The following is a 17,427-nucleotide window of genomic DNA, read 5'->3' as shown; positions in this document are numbered from 1 at the left end:
TGGCAGTGTTCATGTTTTTAAAGCTTTCCAGAACTCAGAGGAGGAAATGATCTGAGACAATGTAGTGATTAAAATAATAAAGGTAATAAATTAACATTTGCATTATTTGCCAATGATTGATTTCCTTTCTTCCAACTTTTTACCCCACATTCTGAATAAATTGGACCATGTGAAGAGCTAGAAGATTAGCTTTACTTTTTTTTCTGGTTGAAATCGGTTTTGCAGAAGTGGAAATTTGGCAGCAAGTATGGAAACTAGCAAATCAGTTTACAGTGTCCTGTGCTTAGTTTAATGAAACCCACAAGAACGATGAAAGACTCCATGGCCTCAAATAAGAGAAGGCTGAGTTGTGTAGGTTTTCTGGAATTTTATTTTTACCCTTATTAATTCAGTAGCATGAAGAACAGTATGTCCAGGCTCTGGTTAATAGTTGCTTCCAAGTGGGTAGAATTTCAACTTCAATAATTATTTTTTGATGATCTCATGGAGAAAATGTTGGGAAATATTTTCTAAGAATAGTCTAAAATGAAGAGGAGTGTGGTAATTTTTTAAGAAAAAACTGTGACCTAATGGAATATAAGCAAATGGCTGATGACCAACCAGTCTTTACCACCAGACGTTGACCTCTAACAAACTTGACCTCTAATGAGGTAGTAGAACCATGTACCTATTTTCAATTAAAATGATTGATTAACATGGGAGTATTGGGAGTATCTGTATTTCTTTCACATAAAATGGGGTAGATGGATGTTTCTTTGAACAATGGTTTCATCATCAGCATACGTTTCCCAGCTGCTGCAGCTCTCGTGAGCCCATCTGATGGAACATGGCTCACGTGTAGTGTATCCGAGTTGTTGTGTCTGAGTTACTTACAAACAGATGTCTCTTTTCATCCTTGGGCGGTTTATAGGTTTCTGCACTGGGCCTGGCCCTGCATTCTTTCACTCCCTCACCTGGGTGCTGACCTCCACTCTGGCCAGATGGCCCTTCCATCACCACCAGTGGTGCTCCCGTCACCTGAAGCCAACATGAACATGCTGTGGGTGTCACCTGAATACCTGCCTTCAAGCAGGTGCTCTCTGCTGAGGGGTCTGCTGTGCAATGAACACATATTATTAGGGGGCTAAGGGGGGATTTTTTTTTTTTTTTTTTTGCGGTACGCGGGCCTCTCACAGCTGTGGCCTCTCCCGTTGTGGAGCACAGGCTCCGGATGCGCAGGCTCAGCGGCCATGGCTCATGGGCCCAGCTGCTCCGTGGCATGTGGGATCTTCCCGGACCGGGGCACGAACCCGTGTCCCCTGCATCGGCAGGCGGATTCTCAACCACTGCGCCACCTGGGAAGCCCTAAGGGGGGATCTTGACCTGCCAACGACCAGGGCTGTCCAGTGCTTTGTTACTGGGTCACCACAGTGGGACCTCTGGGAGCTCGTAAGAAATGCAGACTCTTGGGGCTCACTGCAGACCAGCTGAGTGTGAATCTGTCCTGCTCTAGGGTACAAAGTAGTGCCCATGCTGGGCCTATTTTAATGACCATCTACAAGTTTATCGAAGCATTGAAAGCCAAAGGCAAAGATCCTTTAGCAGTAGAATGTGTTTTCATTAAGTTATTTCAGGATACTGGATCCCAGACTTTATGTGAAGAGCTTATGCACAGATCATGCAGATGGGTGACTTCTGTTTGGCTCCTTTCTGCTTTCTGGTTAGTCTGCAGGGCTGTGCTGTGAGGGATGGTCCTTCAGGACACCCTAAAGGTTTCCTGGTAGACAGGAGTTTGCTCTTCTCTGTGGGTTGGGAGGGTAGGGGGAACAGGAGGGGACAGCTGATGTTGTGATGAACATGGGGTTGTTAATTCATTAATAGTCATTAATTAAGTGCCTTAGTTATTTAAGTGCCCAGACCAGGGTTTGAGAACTACCAGTCCCAACTAATTGGCAAGTCATGAACTCATTTTATTAGTTCACAACCAGCAATTTAAAGAAGTGACTTGCAACGGAAGGTAGAATGTAGGTCACATAGTAAGGCTGAGTAGTTTCCGAAACTTTTAAGCTATACATGTGATAAGTATATATAAATATTTACTATCACAACTCAGTGTATGTGTATGTATATACATGTATATGCATGTGTATTTATTATGCATGTGTATATAGGTATGTATGCATATACATGCACACATATATTGCATTAAAAATGAAAGTACAACGTGACTAATATTATGGAGGGGTTATGGAGGAAGTATTACAAGATATAGTCTGTGTAGTTTAATGAAGGAGAAAGACCAAGCATAGATGTTTATTATTGGCTCAATTTACCAAAATGACAAATTCGTATCTAGATATCAGTGAACAGTAAACATTTTTTTGCTGTTCAGAAATGCTGGGAAATAGGATGTTATGATTTTCAAACCTTTGTAGTTAATATAGAACTATCATACTACCGTTGATAGACTTAAATATTTAGAATTCAGTGAGGTATAGTCAAGACTAAAATGATCTTGAACTTAATTTGCTTCATGCTGGTTTGGACACTTTTAGGACCTCCTGTATCTCTGGTTGCCGTGGTGAAGGCTCAGCATCTGTGTGAGTAAAGGGTGGAGAGGAGCTGACAGGACGCTGGCTCCCGGGCCCCCACTACTCAGCCCACTGAATGGAGACCGTAGCCGCCACTGAGGGTGGAAGAGCCTGATTTTGCCTCTTCCCGTGGCCTCAGCATCTGGCCCAGGGCCCGGGTGTTGAGATGTGGAAGCCCTTGTGGAATGACGGCTCCTCCTTCCTCTCCAGTCAAAGCCAGTCCCTACGACTACGTACGAGCCCCAGGCCCACGGCCTCTCCGACTTCATTTCCGGTACCCTCGTCCTCGTTCACTCTGCTCAGCACCTGTCCTTGTTCCGGAACCTCCCCCAAAGACCCTCCTCTTACCCCCTGGCCTCCTTCCAGCTTTGCGGGGATGCGCCCGCACGGGCGCCTCCACGGTCCGGCCGCCTCCACCTGCAGGTGCCCGGGGGTGGGAGTGGTGCTGAGTCGCATCTGGCGCTCGTGCACCTGACTGCCTGATGCTGGTCCAGGGGTTCGGGTGGGTTTGGACGCGCTCAGGTTGCTGCTTCCTGCCTCCCGTCTCTTCCTGGTGTTGAGCATCCGCTCCCTCCCAGGACCAGGGACCCGGCTCATAGGAACAGCTCTCTACCAAGAACTGTGTTTGTTTTGGATGTTAACTATTAACAGAGGTCGGTAAAAAATGGAGGACAGTTTTTATCTCTGGCTTATGAAAACTGGTCTTGACATTTTATTGTGACAGCACAGGCTTGCTTGTGTCTGTCCTGCTTCCCGTTACATTTTGGGTTTTTAGGGGAATGACAACCTAGGTTTTCCTTATTTTTTGAGAGCACGTTGCAGGAAGTTTGGGACATAAGGGGTCTTCAAAACGCCGCTGCTTCCCCAGCCTGGGTTGAGCCTGCTGTGGCCCCAACCCCACCCAGCCTTTGGGGGTCAGGACTCTGGCCCGCCCACGTGGTCCACAGCATCTGCATTTGGATGTGTGCAAGGCCTCTTGTACAGAGGACAGCTGGATGAGAGACCCTTCCAGGAGGCCCGGACACCAGACAGCACGGCTCCAGATCAGAGAAGGACCTTGACGTCCTGCGGTCCTCGTCACACTTCTGTTCAAGTGCTTGGTGATCTTTGTGGAGGCGTCGGGCTTTGCCTTTCTTCTTCCCTTGAGTTTGGAAATCAAGCATCTGGGGTTGGGGCGCCAACCCGCGAACTGTCCCCGAAACAAAGGGATGGGCGGGTAATGGCCCAAGGGCAGGAAGATGCACAGTTTGGGTGGAATCAGGACTCGGACCCTCCTCCTTTTGATTCCTCACGCTGTGACCTCTACTCCAACACAGACTTTCCCCCACACTTAGTGACCTTAAAGATCTGTAAAGTGGAAGCTGGAAAAAACCCGCATTTGAGCGGACCTGCCGCTCAAACCCCTGTTCAAGGGTCAGTTGTAAGCAGGAAGCTAACCCCCTTGGACCAGAACATCACTTAAAGGAAACCGGCATCTTTTTTGATGTTTCCTTAAGGTGCTCTTTCTAGCTTTGCTGAAAACTTTTGTTCTTCTGGCTTGGGGACGTTTATGTATCGCTTTTGGGATCCGGAAGCCTCCGCCCTAAGGGCTTTTAAGCCCCTGCTGCATGTGCGCAAATGCGTGCGCGCCCCCGTGTGCGTGCTCCCCTGTGGGCGTGCGTGTGCTTGCGTGCTTGCGTGCGCCTCAGAAGCGCGGCACGGCTGCCATGTCGGCCATGGTGTGGCATCGCAGTGCAGCGTTTCCCTGGTGGTCATGGCCTGGTTCCCTAACAGGTGGTTCTGGCCTGTGTAAGGTTGGGCGATGGAGCTTCTGAACAGCTCGAGGCAGTCGGTCCAGAGCGGAACGGAGATAGGACGCCATCCTGTGCAGTTTCGCCTCAGGTGACTGGCCGTTTGCTCTGAGAAGGCCCGACCTTTCTCTGGAGGCAGCTCCTGCTGTGGGCCCGGCCTGTGCAGGGGCTGCCCTGGGCTCGGCTTGGCTCCCAGGAGGCCGGCACCACCCCGGTCCATTTCCTCTGGAACAACTTGGCCCCAGGGAGAAAACGACCCTTGCGTGGTCGGAGGACCGGATGCGGCCTGCGCCTGGTCCTGCGTCCATTCGGGCCGTGCCGCTGGCCGCCTCTGCGTTCCGCGACAGTTTAGGTAGGAGACGCCTTCTGTTACCCTCGTCTTTCCGTAACTGAAGTCCACACTTACGGCTTCGTGCTCGTCCCCGTCCCACAGACCGGCCGCCCATGGCGGAGACCCTGCCCTTGTCCCCGGGGACGTCGTGTTCTCAGGGGCCCCTCCTCCTGTGACCCAGGATCCGGGGCCGGGCTTCTCTCCCAACCTCAGTATTCTGTTACCTTAGAGAAAGCGAGGAGGTTGTGAGGGTTAAGAAGGATCGTGCCTCACTTCCCCCGTGAGTTCAGCCTTCTGCCCCTCGTGTGGGCCCCTCCAGTGCGAGGGGCCCTGTCCGCGTGCTCCTCTGCAGGGATACCAGCGCCCCGCCGCTTCTCGCCCTGCTTCTCACCGGCTCCCCAGCTGCAGCCACTGACTGCTGGAAACGGGTCAGGAGGTGGCTTTCAGGAGGCGGTTTGGGGCTGGTGACATCCTCAGCCCAGCAGGACCCTCCGCAGGTGCTCGGAGCACGGGGCATGCTACAGGAGGACCGCCGCCAGCACATTGTGTGAGCGCCTGTGCTTACTAATTCTCTTGAGTGAACCACTCTTGCAAAGGCTTAGTTTCCTGGGTGTAATATTCTTGCGCAGTTTTCTTTCTCTGAAGCATTGGGCTTTGTGTGGAGCTGTGCTTTGTGAGATGATGGAAAAGGCCTGCACTTACTAGAGCTGAGGGTGGAGGGAACTGGGTGGGTTCTGTCCTCTGGGTCTGTTTCTTCCTCTGCCTGGGGAGGGGTCACTCAGTGACCCCTCCAGTTCCCTGCTGTGGGTCATTGGCTATTTTCACACATAGAGATGGGCCCAAGAGAGTTAAAATTATGCTGAGAAGTGGTGAGTTTATTGAAATTCTCTGCCTCATATGTCATGGAACTGGTGTTTTTAGTTTTTCTTGGTTTGAGTGTGAGCATTCTGCTTCCTGAGAGGCTGAGCACCAAGGGATAAACGTTGGAGATAATGTTCAGGTTTATTGAGTGATTTATGAGGGAGTAAGAATATATAATAAGATTTCTTTTTTATAATAAGATCTTGAGTATAGATTTTAAGAGAGTATGATGTGCTTCTGTAATGAATGGAGTTTTTATTTTGTACTCCCTTCAGTAATTTAACTGATTTGAATATTTTTAAATCTCCCTTTTATTATACTAGTTCTTTTGACATCTAAAATAGACACAACTTGAGTTGTAATATTCTTTGTAATTAAAAAACCAATAATTTACCTCTCAAGGATAGCAGAAACTGGATGATTTATGCATTCAACTTTTATTTTAAGCAGAGCTTAAATAAAATCTTGCTTAAAAGAATTACAAGTCAGCAGTTTAAAAATAAAAAATCTTAAAGAACCTTTGAAATAGGTTGTCATGAAGTTGACATAAGCATTTTGTTTCAGAATTAGAGTCAGGGCATTTGACCTACACAGGATTTTCCGTTGTGGTTGGGAATGAATTATCAATACAAATGGAAAATTAAGAGTGATGCACATGGGCTTCCCTGGTGGCACAGAGGTTAAGAATCCACCTGCCATTTCAGGGGATACGGGTTCAGGCCCTGGTCCGGGAAGATCCCACATGCCGCAGAGCAACTAAGCCCGTGGGCCACAACTACTGAGCCTGCACTCTAGAGCCCGCGAGCCACAACTGCTGAAGCCCACACTCCACAACTATTGAAGCCTGTGCTCCGCAACAAGAGAAGCCACCGCAGTGAGAAGCCCGCGCACCACAACGAGGAGCAGCCCCCGCTCGCCGCAACTAGAGAAAGCCAGCGCGCAGCAACGAAGACCCAACGCAGCCAAAAATAAATAAATAAATAAAAATTTATTTTAAAAAGAAGAGTGATTCACACATTCTTACTTTGGAAATTTTCTTAGGGAATTTTTTTGTCTTTAACCTTCAGCTGATAGCTAAATGCCCAAGAAGGGGCAAGGATATTTAGCAAAAGCGATAACTGTGGAGCAAAATTTCTAAGCAGTGACTCAGGTTCACAGGTAAAATGACATAACCAGTCCCGGAGAAATTATCCACTCATCATTTGGGGGTAGAATATGAGGCTTAGTATCTTCCACCTATTTTGACATTAATTTTGAGGCTCTGAGCTCTGCTTTGAAGGATTGCACAAATTCTATTGTTTTGGCCTATTGCAGTAACTAGAAATTGACAAATCATAATTCTTTTAATTTGGCTTATTTAAAAAATATATTAAGGGCATCCCACGTGCCACATACTCTTTTTTTAAAAAATAAACTTATTTATTTTATTTATTATTTTTGACTGCGCTGGGTCTTAGTTGCTGCGCACGGGCTTGCCACTCTTTGTTCACGGGCTTGCCACTCTGCGTTACGGTGTGCGGGCTTCTCATTGCGGTGGCTTCTCATTGCAGAGCACAGGCTCTAGGCGCACAGGCTTCAGTAGTTGTGGCTCACGGGCTCTAGAGCGCAGGCTCAGTAGTTGTGGCGCACAGGCTTAGTTGCTCCACGGCATGTGCGATCTTCCTGGTCCAGGGCTCGAGCCCGTGTCCCCTGCATTGGCAGGCGGATTCTTAACCACTGCGCTACCAGAGAAGCCCCCTACGTGCCACATGCTCTTCACAGTCTTGGTGATGCCAGGGTCATGGTGATGTTGGTTCTTGCCCACAGAGAGCTCATAGTCAAGTAGGAGAAATGAGTTTTTGCTTATGGATGGATGAGGCGGTAGGGAGGGCTGTTTTAATGTGTTAGTTACGTGTGCATTTAATACATACAGATGTGTTTTATATACTCCTATATTTAATTAATTGCCAAATTAAATTTATTTACTATTGCTGCAAAACAAATGACCAAAAACATAATAGCTTAAACCAATACTCACATATTATTTTACAGTTTCCATGGGTTGGGAGTGTGAGAATGGCTTAGTTGGTTCTCTGCTCAGGATTTCAGAAGGCTGCAGACAAGCTCTCAGCCCAGTTGTGTTCTCTTCTGGAGGTGTGAGTGGGGGAAGAATCCACTTCTAAGCTCATTTAAGTGGGCAGAATTCAGTTCCTTGTAACTGTAGGTCTGATGTCCCTGTTTCTTTGCTGCCGTCAGCTGGGGACTGTTCTTGGCTCCTAGAGGCCCTTGCATTTCCTTGCCGTGTGGCCCCCTCACAGGCCCTTCAGACATGGCCGCTCACTTCTTCAAAACCAGAAAGGGAGTCCCTCACTTTCTAGTAGGCTGACGTGGAGTCTTACATAGCGTAACCTGATCAAGGGAATGGCATCCCATTACTTTTGTCATGTTCTTTTGGTTCATCCCATTACTTTTGTCATGTTCTTTTGGTTCTGCCTGCACTCAACAGGAGGGAATTATGCAAAGGTGTGGCCCCACTGGGGGTCACCTTAGAATTCTATCCACCACATACATTTCTGGTTATTCCACTGACTTCTGTTCCCTAGAAATCAGCATTTGAATCTCAGGAAGACTGATGAGAGTAGTCCCAGTTGAGGAATAAAACTGTCATCCGGAAAGTCGGAAGTGGGTTGTTTTCTTCTCTCAGTATAGGTAAAAGTCAGGAGGACAAAGTAATGTTTGTAGGTTCACCACATTGGTAGGAAGGAGTTACATAAAAGCAGTGGGGCGTCTGGCTCATGTGTTTGGGGGTGGATGTCCACAGGAATTTCACAGGGTCCTCTGGCTAGACGCAGTCATTTTTTATCTGGATGTCTTAGCATTGGCTGATCACTCAGGAGTGACATATGGCAGGAACATGCTTCGGGGTGCAAGTCTCCTGGAGAGTACATTGCAGCACACAAGCTAGACAGATGGTGGCTTATTCACCCTTGGACCAGAGTGTAATTCTGCACATTGGCCAGCTGGGTGCTGAGAGGTGCTTGTGCCGTCTGAGGCAGAGCCCACTGAGTTTACCTGGTACTGCTTTGTCAGGCCTGAGGCGGTCACCTGACATGACCTGGAGTGGCGAGAAGGACAGCGTACTCATCAGGCTGGGAGGAGGATGCTGGTGACAGATTGTGTGAACTGGAACCAGACAGAGTCGGGAGGACGTCCTGCCAACAGGGTGGAGGGCAGGGGTTAAGATGGCCTAGCAGACACAATCACAGAAGTTGTCACCTTAGCTGGGTCTTCACTAAGCAGGGGTCACTGTTGCTCCCACAAAATTAAACGTGTTTCAGGGGAGGAAAAAGTGCTGCTGGGCCTGCCTCCCTTTATAGTTAAGGATTGGTGGATCCATGTGGTCGACAGATACTTTGGGTTCTTCAGACAGCCATATTTAGGATGTCTATAATTTAAAAAATTCCTAATCCAATAAAGACATTGTCAATTACATGTTCATGACCCCTTGTTGGAGAAAAAGCCTGTGACTTTGAAGGAACAAGTGTGTGTCCTTTGATTGGAAGCTGAGAACCTGGTGGCCCTGTGGCTGCTGGAGAATTTATCCCCAGTTCAGTCATACCCTGTACCCAGATTGTGTGCTGGGGGTCTTCTCTTCTCTGTTCATTATATGATGCTTATTTTATTCATTTTGGTATCTGTGCCTTTTATTGTGACAGTCCTCAAGTATTTTTCAGAACTTGGAGAAGGGGATGGTACACTTAAAGAAACCAAGAAATGGTTCACTGGAATTCTTTATTTTTCCTTTCAGCAGTTCAAGCTCTATATCTGTAACATCAAAGTGCCATCTCCTGATTGGACCGTTTTCAGAAACTCGCGTCAGTTTTCATAACAGCTTAAAAGGTGAGTAGAGCTTGAGACTCTTCTCTTTGATAATGTTTGTGAAGCAGAGCTTGTCACAGCACTGACTGTTCTAAGATTGTGTCCCTCTCAAGAAAGTGGTCCCAACTCCTAGGTGCAAAAACTATCTTCCCAATGTAACTTTTTGTGATTGGAGGAAAGTTGTATGATATCAGATTAAATGTGACTTTTCTTTTTTGTTTAATACCCAAGTGTATTCATAGTGGGCTGTGAATGTATATAAAATACATATTTCTAGATTTACTAGAATATCTGAAGGAAAATAATCTTACTATTCAATTTCTATTTATTGCTGAGCCTGAGCATTTAATACCCAGATGTTTAAAAACGTTTAAGATTGGTGAGAAATGGGATTCTTTCTTTCTCATTCTAAATTTTTTGTTCTGCTTGGTTTCCAACTACATAAAATGGGAATAATCACGGGATTGCCATGGGACGTGATGAGCCACCATGCTTCATACAGCACCCAGCATGTAGCGCACACTGAACGGATGTCAACTTCTCTTTCTCCTGGCTGTTGTAACAGCAAGTGAGCAGGTTTTCCTCTCTGTGTGTCGGTAGCACACGTGATTTGTACTGTAGGGGGGCGTTGACCTCCTAATTTGCTGTGTTTGTGTTCCTTTGTGTTTCTTCTTGAAGGGTGGGGTGTAAGTGGCCTGGGGTATAAATTTCAGGGTATCTGGAAGTAGAAGCTTAGATGACACACGTTTTGGTCACCTCTGGGCATCCTCAGACCCAAAGCCCAATTCAGAGCCAGCCCCAGTGGGGGACAGTTAGTGAAGGTGCCTGGCGGGGGGTGGTACCAGGAGCATCCTACCTGCCTCAGCTTGCCTGCCCAGCTTTACCCTTTAGCATGTCTCTTCACCTCTCTTTGCCTCTATTTTGTCAACTCTTAAGTATTTTAGTGATTCCTGTCCTGCCTAATTGCCAGGCTGTGGAGAACATCAGATGAAGAAATATATGAGAGTCTTCAGCAAAGTGAAAACATTCTATACAACATAAGGTTCTTTTCCACTAAATTTTTTAAAAATTTATTTATTTTCTTTATTATTTTTGGCTGTGTTGGGTCTTCGTTGCTGCGCGTGGGCTTTCTCTAGTTGTGGCGAGTGGGGGCTACTCCTTGTTGTGGTGTGCTGGCTTCTCATTGTGGTGGCTTCTCTTGTTGCAGAGCATGGGCTCTAGGTGCGCGGGCTTCAGTAGTTGCGGCACGTGGGCTCAGTAGTTGTGGCTTGCGGGCTCTAGAGCGCAGGCTCAGTAGTTGTGGCGCATGGACTTAATTGCTACGCGTCATGTGGGATCTTCCCCGGCCAGGGCTCGAACCCATGTCCCCTGCATTGGCAGGGGGGTTCTTAACCACTGCACCACCAGGGAAGTCCCTCCCCTAAATTTTTAATGTGCCAGGCATGACTCATTGTTTATGCCATATTCCTTACTAGAATGTAAGCTTTATAAGGGCAAGAATGTCCCTCCCTCCCACTTGTTTTTTCCTCCAGGGCTTGAAATGGTGCCTGCTAACTAGGAGGAGTTCAGTGAGACTTTCGTCAGAGGAAATGATTGATGGAGATCCCCCTGGAGGCTTTCAGAGCTTACCCAAGCCTTTTCATTCATGGTGGTTGTTGGAAATAGATGAGGCAGTTGGAGAATCACGAGGGATTTAATGTGCTTCCTCACTAAGGCACACAGACCCTTGAACTTATGTGGACTTTTCACAGGTTGGAAGCTTCCTGAAATTGTAGGTGCTCAGAACCATGCGGTACTTAACAGACTCTCTGAGTCACTGTTGGGTGCAGTTCCTACGTAGTTCTTTCCTGAGTGGATTTCACAATCAGGGATCTGCAAATGTGGAGCCCATTCAGTAGGCTCTCACAGGGTGGGTGGTAAGCTTCCGTGGGGGGCACTCAGGCCGCACGCCTCGCCAGTGGTCAGTGACTGATGGAACACTTTTTGTTCACGTGGTTCTTCATTACCTGACAGGACAGCATGATGTTTGAGAATCCCTTACCTTCCCAGACATGGTATTGCTGAGGTGCGCCATTTTTCTTCCATAAATTGGCATACCCATCACCAGCTCGAAGCAGGAGGTGGCAGCTTGTCTATACCAGAGCCAGAGAGAGTGTGGGCACAGCGTGGTTTCTCATCATCATCTCAGATGTAGTCCTCTTTGACTTTGCCCACCAAAAACTGAACTGTCTTCATGTAGAATTTTACTGGGTAACTGAACACACCACTGGACTCTGCCCCTAAGGACTATGCAGCTTGATTTGCAGAATTTTGACAGAAGTAGAAATCTTGCAAATTACATAACTACCCTATTCTCTCCCGTATATGGAGTTACCTCATTCTGTCAGCTATTTTAAGCAACTTTCAGAATTGGTAATGGAAAACTTTTTCTTGACTACATTACTGTATATGGATTTTAAATTAAAAGTTAAGTGCATTGCTCCTTCTGAACATAACAGCAGTTAATAACAGATTCCTTTCTGCAGAACTGCATGTCACCTTGTGCCGTACAGGTCATTTCCAGGCACATACTTGGGTTCTGAGGTGTTGTAAGAGCTTTCACACCTCTAAGATAGGTTCTTACAGCTGATTGTCCTGGAATTTATATTTGTTCTGTTACTTGTAAAATTCTGTCTCTTAAAGCTCACGGCTGGACCGGGAGACATTCCTGATAGGACAGACTGGAGGCATTACCACTCTGCACTGTCTGCTGGGATGGGAAGGCCCGAGGAATTCTGGGCTTTTTGTTAACTGCAGAATGTGCCTGTCTTACTGTACAGTGGATTTTTTTGGCCTTGGTTGTAAAATCGGGTTGGGTCCCCATGTCTAGGTTGTTATTAAATGTATTTCAAAATTTTGACCTCCTTGATAAATCTGAAGACCAGTCCCTCTTTGCCTTATCATATCTGTAAGGTATATTTGGAAACATGGCCTTTGGCTCGAATTCTGTGCTTTTACTCACTTTGTTACTCTGGCAAGTCCTAACCTCCTCTGAGTTTCAGGTTTTCTCATCTTTAAGTAGGATAGTAATTGTTTTGTGGAATTATTGTGAAGATGCCTAACTCAGCATTCAGTGCGTAGTAGGAGCTTGATGAAATGTCAGTTATTGTTTTCCATCCAAATGCCAGCTCTTACCCAAGGACCATGGCTGGCCGGATCAGAGGAAGAGAAAAGGGGCGGAGCTTTCCATCCTCTTGCAGGACTAAGGAGGTTTGCTGAGTAATTTCATGGGACATCTTGCTGGAGTCAGGTGGGTGGATTGCCTGTGCCCTGTCCGAGCACAAAGCCGCTGGGATGGAGGCAAACAAACCATTAATTCGAGCTTTTTGCACCTTTTCCTGTCCTCTTTGTGAGACTTAGACCGGGTTGGCTCTCAGCACAGGTGAGAAAGGTTCAGATGGGGAAAGTCCCATCTCTTTTTTTTTTGTTTCCTTCAAGGTCCTTAAGGGATCTGAAGTAGATGGTGAGGACCGGGGAGCCAAGTGGGAGTCCTGCATTGTGAGACCTGTGATCCCAGTGGGAAGATGGTCTAGCAGTCAAAAAATAACCGTAGATACAGGTGATGCAATCTGACCTGGACTTCTGTCTTTGTGTTAAATTTAAATTTTCAAGGTACATCACAGAGGATCAGTAGTGTTGCGAGAAGCATCACCTCTGAGTGTAAGTCTCTGCTGTCTACACTGTCTACAGGAATGCTTATTTTCTCCAGATGTATTTTTGCCAGTGTCCAGTAAAGTCGATTAAACCATGAAAGGTTTGTGCTGGGAGTTCCCTAACTTGAAGGAGGATTTAAACTCTGCCTTACAGTTAGGTTGGGGTCATTCAGAGGCTGCACCAAGACATCCTGGCTGTGTGAGAAGCTGGACAGTGGTGGGTTGGTGCCTGTCTCGCCTTCCAGGTTGTCATCAAGGAAGTGACACCAAGGTTTCCAGTGGGAGGGGTCCTGGGACAGATCCCAGGTAGACTAGTTCCAGGGTCCCTCTTGGCTTGTGATAGAGTTTCTGGGTTCTCTAGGCCTCATTCAGGCCCTTCCACCTCCTGCTTCCTCTCTCTTCTCCTCCTCCTCCCTTCCTCCTGCCCACCCCATGTCTGTGCAGCATAAGGGGACTCAGATCTGAGCCCCATCTCACTGCTTTTCCCTCATTCTTCCACTTTAAGGTTAAGACTGGCACTGAGAAAAATTGGAACTCAGCAAGGGCATCAGGGATGCCATGTGCCGTGTTTGAGTTAGGAAAACCTAGCAATGCAAAGAGGAAGGCCAGCAGGCAGGACACCACTTTTAGAGGCTGGGAAGAGAACCTTGTTACCTCTGCTGTTTCTGTCTGTGGCCTGGGAACTTGGGAATTTTCTCTGCCTGTGTGTTGGATGCTGTCCTTCTATTGTTAGACTATATTATTTTGTTATTAAGTAGACATTCAGAGTCGTATTAGAAAAACACCTTTATGTTTCGCTTTAAACTGAAACACAGCAATTTCATCAGTCAGTGCCTAGCACAGCGTTAAACTGCTAAAAAGCTAGCAAATTTTCCACGTAAAAATTTTGTCGGGGAGGTAAAGGTGGGGGGCATGGGGGAGAGTATAAAAATAAATCAGAGATTCTGGGTTGCTTGGTGGCGTGTGTATTTTTCCATGGTGCGGGAGGTTAGAAATAGCATTGCTTTTTATGGGATTCTCAGCAGCAGCTCAAAAATGTGGCTTCGTGGGCTCGATCTGTGTGTGTGGGTGAGGCGGCTCCTGCAGCCCGTGGGGTGGGGGCAGCGCCTATCTATCTTCCTGCCCGTCCGCCCCGGCGGGTGTCATCTGGGTGAACGGCGCTCACGTGTGAATGTGCTCACCAAGGTCAGGCTCTTGTGAGGATGTGCCTGTGGCAGCGGATGCCAACTGTAGCAAACAGAGCCTCAGCGATCCCCACAAAGTCACACCGGTGCACGTGCGAGGGCAGGTGCCGGGCACGGGGGTCGTGATCTGGGAGGGCGTCCTCCAAGGCTGCTGCGTGTCTGGCTGGCTGGGCCTCCTGAGTCTCTGTGAGGTGGCCTCCGCTTCGAGCCTTAATACCAGCGGGTTCGGTGGGCCATCCCTTCAAAAGGAGTCCTTAAGGATTCTTGACATTTGTTAGAGTTACATAATTCTAACAGATGGAGGTCGGTTGCCCAGTGTTTCTCAGATTCAATGCAGGAAGGAAATGGAAGGAGGCAGCCACTGGGCAGAGGCTTTTAACCCCCATGGGACCCAGGACATATGTGAATTCCTGGAAATTGTGCCTGTTCCTTCAGAGAAGGCCAGGGCTTTGATGGGATTCTCGGTAAGATTTTGACCTCCAGAAAGGTTAAGAGCTTTTGCAATAGAGCATGAGGTAAAGTTCATTTAATTCGGGAAAATCATTTTGGAAGCATAGTGAGTGTCGGGAGAGGGAGGTGTTGGCAGGATTGAAGAGGACGGGCAGAGGAGGAGAGGGGTCCGCTTAGTAAATTGTGTGACAACACAAGAGGGGACCCCATCTGCTGGGGTTTTTCTTTGTGGGCTTTCTTCTTGAGCTTCCTGTAATATTATGTTGGGGATGGTTCCTGCCGAAGGCCGCTTGCCAGTGCTTGGTTACCTTCGCGAGCTTGGCACTTGGGAAGGGGGCCGGCTGCTTGCAGGTCATCTGGGGTCTGTGTGGATTCAGCCCAGCATTTAATTAGCAGTTTCCCCCTCTTTCCCTGGATCTGCTGTGCCTTGTTCTCTACAGTTTTTCTGGCGACTCGCTTGGGGGTGATTACGATAGGCCAGAAGCTGTCCAGAGGACAGTGGAGGAAACCTCAGGCGACGAGTGCTTCACCTCCTCATCCACAGCTTGCCGTGGCTTTGGCGCTGCTCAGTGGTGCCCACTTCAGCGCCTTCTGTCTGAGTGTCCAGTCGCCTTTGGGGGACAGGATCGCTGGATAAGTGTGCAGATCACTTGCAAACACAAAGCGTTACAGCTGCCCGAAGACCGTGTGGGACGGGTCAGGGGTGGTGCCCATGCTGCCTGGGCCTCATGGTCCACCGGGAGCAGAAATGTTTCTGTTGAGTCCTCGGGTGGAGCCGGAGGAGCCGGGGAGGTTACACAGGCACCTCTCTTCCAGAGCAGGATGTCAGGGGTGCCCTGGAGCCAGAGCGAATTAGAGCAGGGAGGACTCGTCCCAAACACGACCTGCCTCTATGTTTGCTTTTTAAAAGTTCCAAAGCTGCTACCTGATATGCAGGTTCTGTTCAGTTGTAACATTTCACCTATGCAGTTATATTCCAAGAATAATGATGCTGTTGGCTTTCTTTATTTCTCTGCTTGGATTGATCCACGTTTGCCCAGTGCAATGACTGGGCAGGGAGTTCTGCTTCCTGTGGTGCTAGTCTGGTAGCTGCCACACGTCCTGTCACCTCACTCCTCATCTCTCGGTACCCCTGTTGACTTCATAAAAATAAGAGAATGTGCTGAGATTCTTCAGTCATTTGAGAAAATTTGTTTTACAGGTTCAGATGGGTTTGTGAAGTATTTTTTATTTTTATTTATTTATTTATTTATTTTTTGCGGTACGTGGGCCTCTCACTGTTGTGGCCTCTCCCGTTGCGGAGCACAGGCTCTGGACGTGCAGGCTCAGCGGCCATGGCTCACGGGCCCAGCCGCTCCGTGGCATGTGGGATCTTCCCGAACCGGGGCACGAACCCATGTCCCCTGCATCGGCAGGCGGACTCTCAACCACTGCTCCACCAGGGAAGCCATGTGAAGTATTTTTTAGTACTTTGCAAGATATAAGGATGCTTTTGAGTCATCATTAAAAGAACTTTTTACCACTTAGTATTGTGGTATTTAAATCAGTTATCTATTTTTTGATCCTTAATTGGTTCTCAAACATTCTGCTGCTCCCCTTTTTCAAAAAGTGTGGTGGAAAATACATAACAGAGAATTTGGAACCCTGTGCCCTGCTGGTGGTAATGAAAAATGGTAGTGTTGCTGTGGAAAACAGTATGTTTTAACCATTTTAAAGTGTACAGTTTAGTGGCATTAAGTACATTCACATTGTTGTGCAATCATCACCTGCATCCATCCCCAGAACTATTTTCATCTTGAAAAACTTGAACTCTATTCCCATTAAACACTAACGCCCATTCCCCCCACTCCCAGCCCCTGGGAACCACTTCTACTTTCTGTCTCCAGGAACTTGACTGCTCAAGACCTGATACAAGTGGGATCATAGAGTATTTGTCCTTTTGTGACTGGCTCACTTTACTTAGCATAGTGTCCTCAAGGCTCATCCATGTTATCGCAAGTGTCAGAATTTCCTTCCTTTTTAAGACTGAATAATATTCCATGGTCTATATAGACCACATTTCGTTTATCCATTTGTCCGTCAATGGACACTTGAGTAGCTTCCACCTTTTGGCTGTTGTGCTGAACATGGGTGTCCAAATATCTCTTCAAGTCCTTGCTTTCAGTTCTTTGGGTATCCTCGTTTAAAAAAAATACTCCCCAAACTTATTTTTTAAAGCACACTCTCAATTAGACACCATTAGGAATCCAAAAGAAAGATATGCTGAAGTATGGAGGTGATCTTAAAATTACAAGATTTGAAAATATGAACTAATTAAAGGGAAGTGAAAGAATAGAATTGAGAGCTATCCTTTCCTATAGAGGTAATAAATATTATTCGGGCCAGCAGGCCTCTCGTACATGTTCTGAGTGAAGCATTATTCCTTAGACAAGACTCCAGGTAGGGCCAACTTCCAGGAACAACCCACTTGGCCTGCATGTTGTTCTTGTGTTGTCAGGGTGCTGATGGGGAGACGGACAGGAAATGTGAAAAAAAAAAAGGAAAAACGGGAGAATTTCTGGTCAGACTCTTGTTTTTCCTGAAAATTGGAAAAAATTTAAATTGTGACCTTTTATGGATAACAGTACATTATTTGTGATAAGAATTCCACAAGACTTTTACTGGAATGACTTCTAGAATCCTGTGCAATGG

General features: G+C 47.2%; 1 protein-coding gene across 1 annotated transcript in view; it reads left to right on the top strand.

The window, feature by feature from the left end:
* Positions 1–17,427, top strand: part of LDLRAD4 (low density lipoprotein receptor class A domain containing 4) — a 288,423-nt gene that overhangs the window by 34,747 nt on the left and 236,249 nt on the right. Inside the window, 1 exon segment of the mRNA XM_082639952.1 lies at positions 9,343–9,431. The gene's annotated coding sequence lies outside the window, so the exon portion shown is untranslated.

This window comes from Mesoplodon mirus, assembly GCF_964341445.2.
Source record: "Mesoplodon mirus genome assembly, chromosome: 13".
Taxonomy (NCBI): Eukaryota; Metazoa; Chordata; class Mammalia; order Artiodactyla; family Ziphiidae; genus Mesoplodon; species Mesoplodon mirus.
This window is presented reverse-complemented; position numbering and strand designations above follow the sequence as displayed.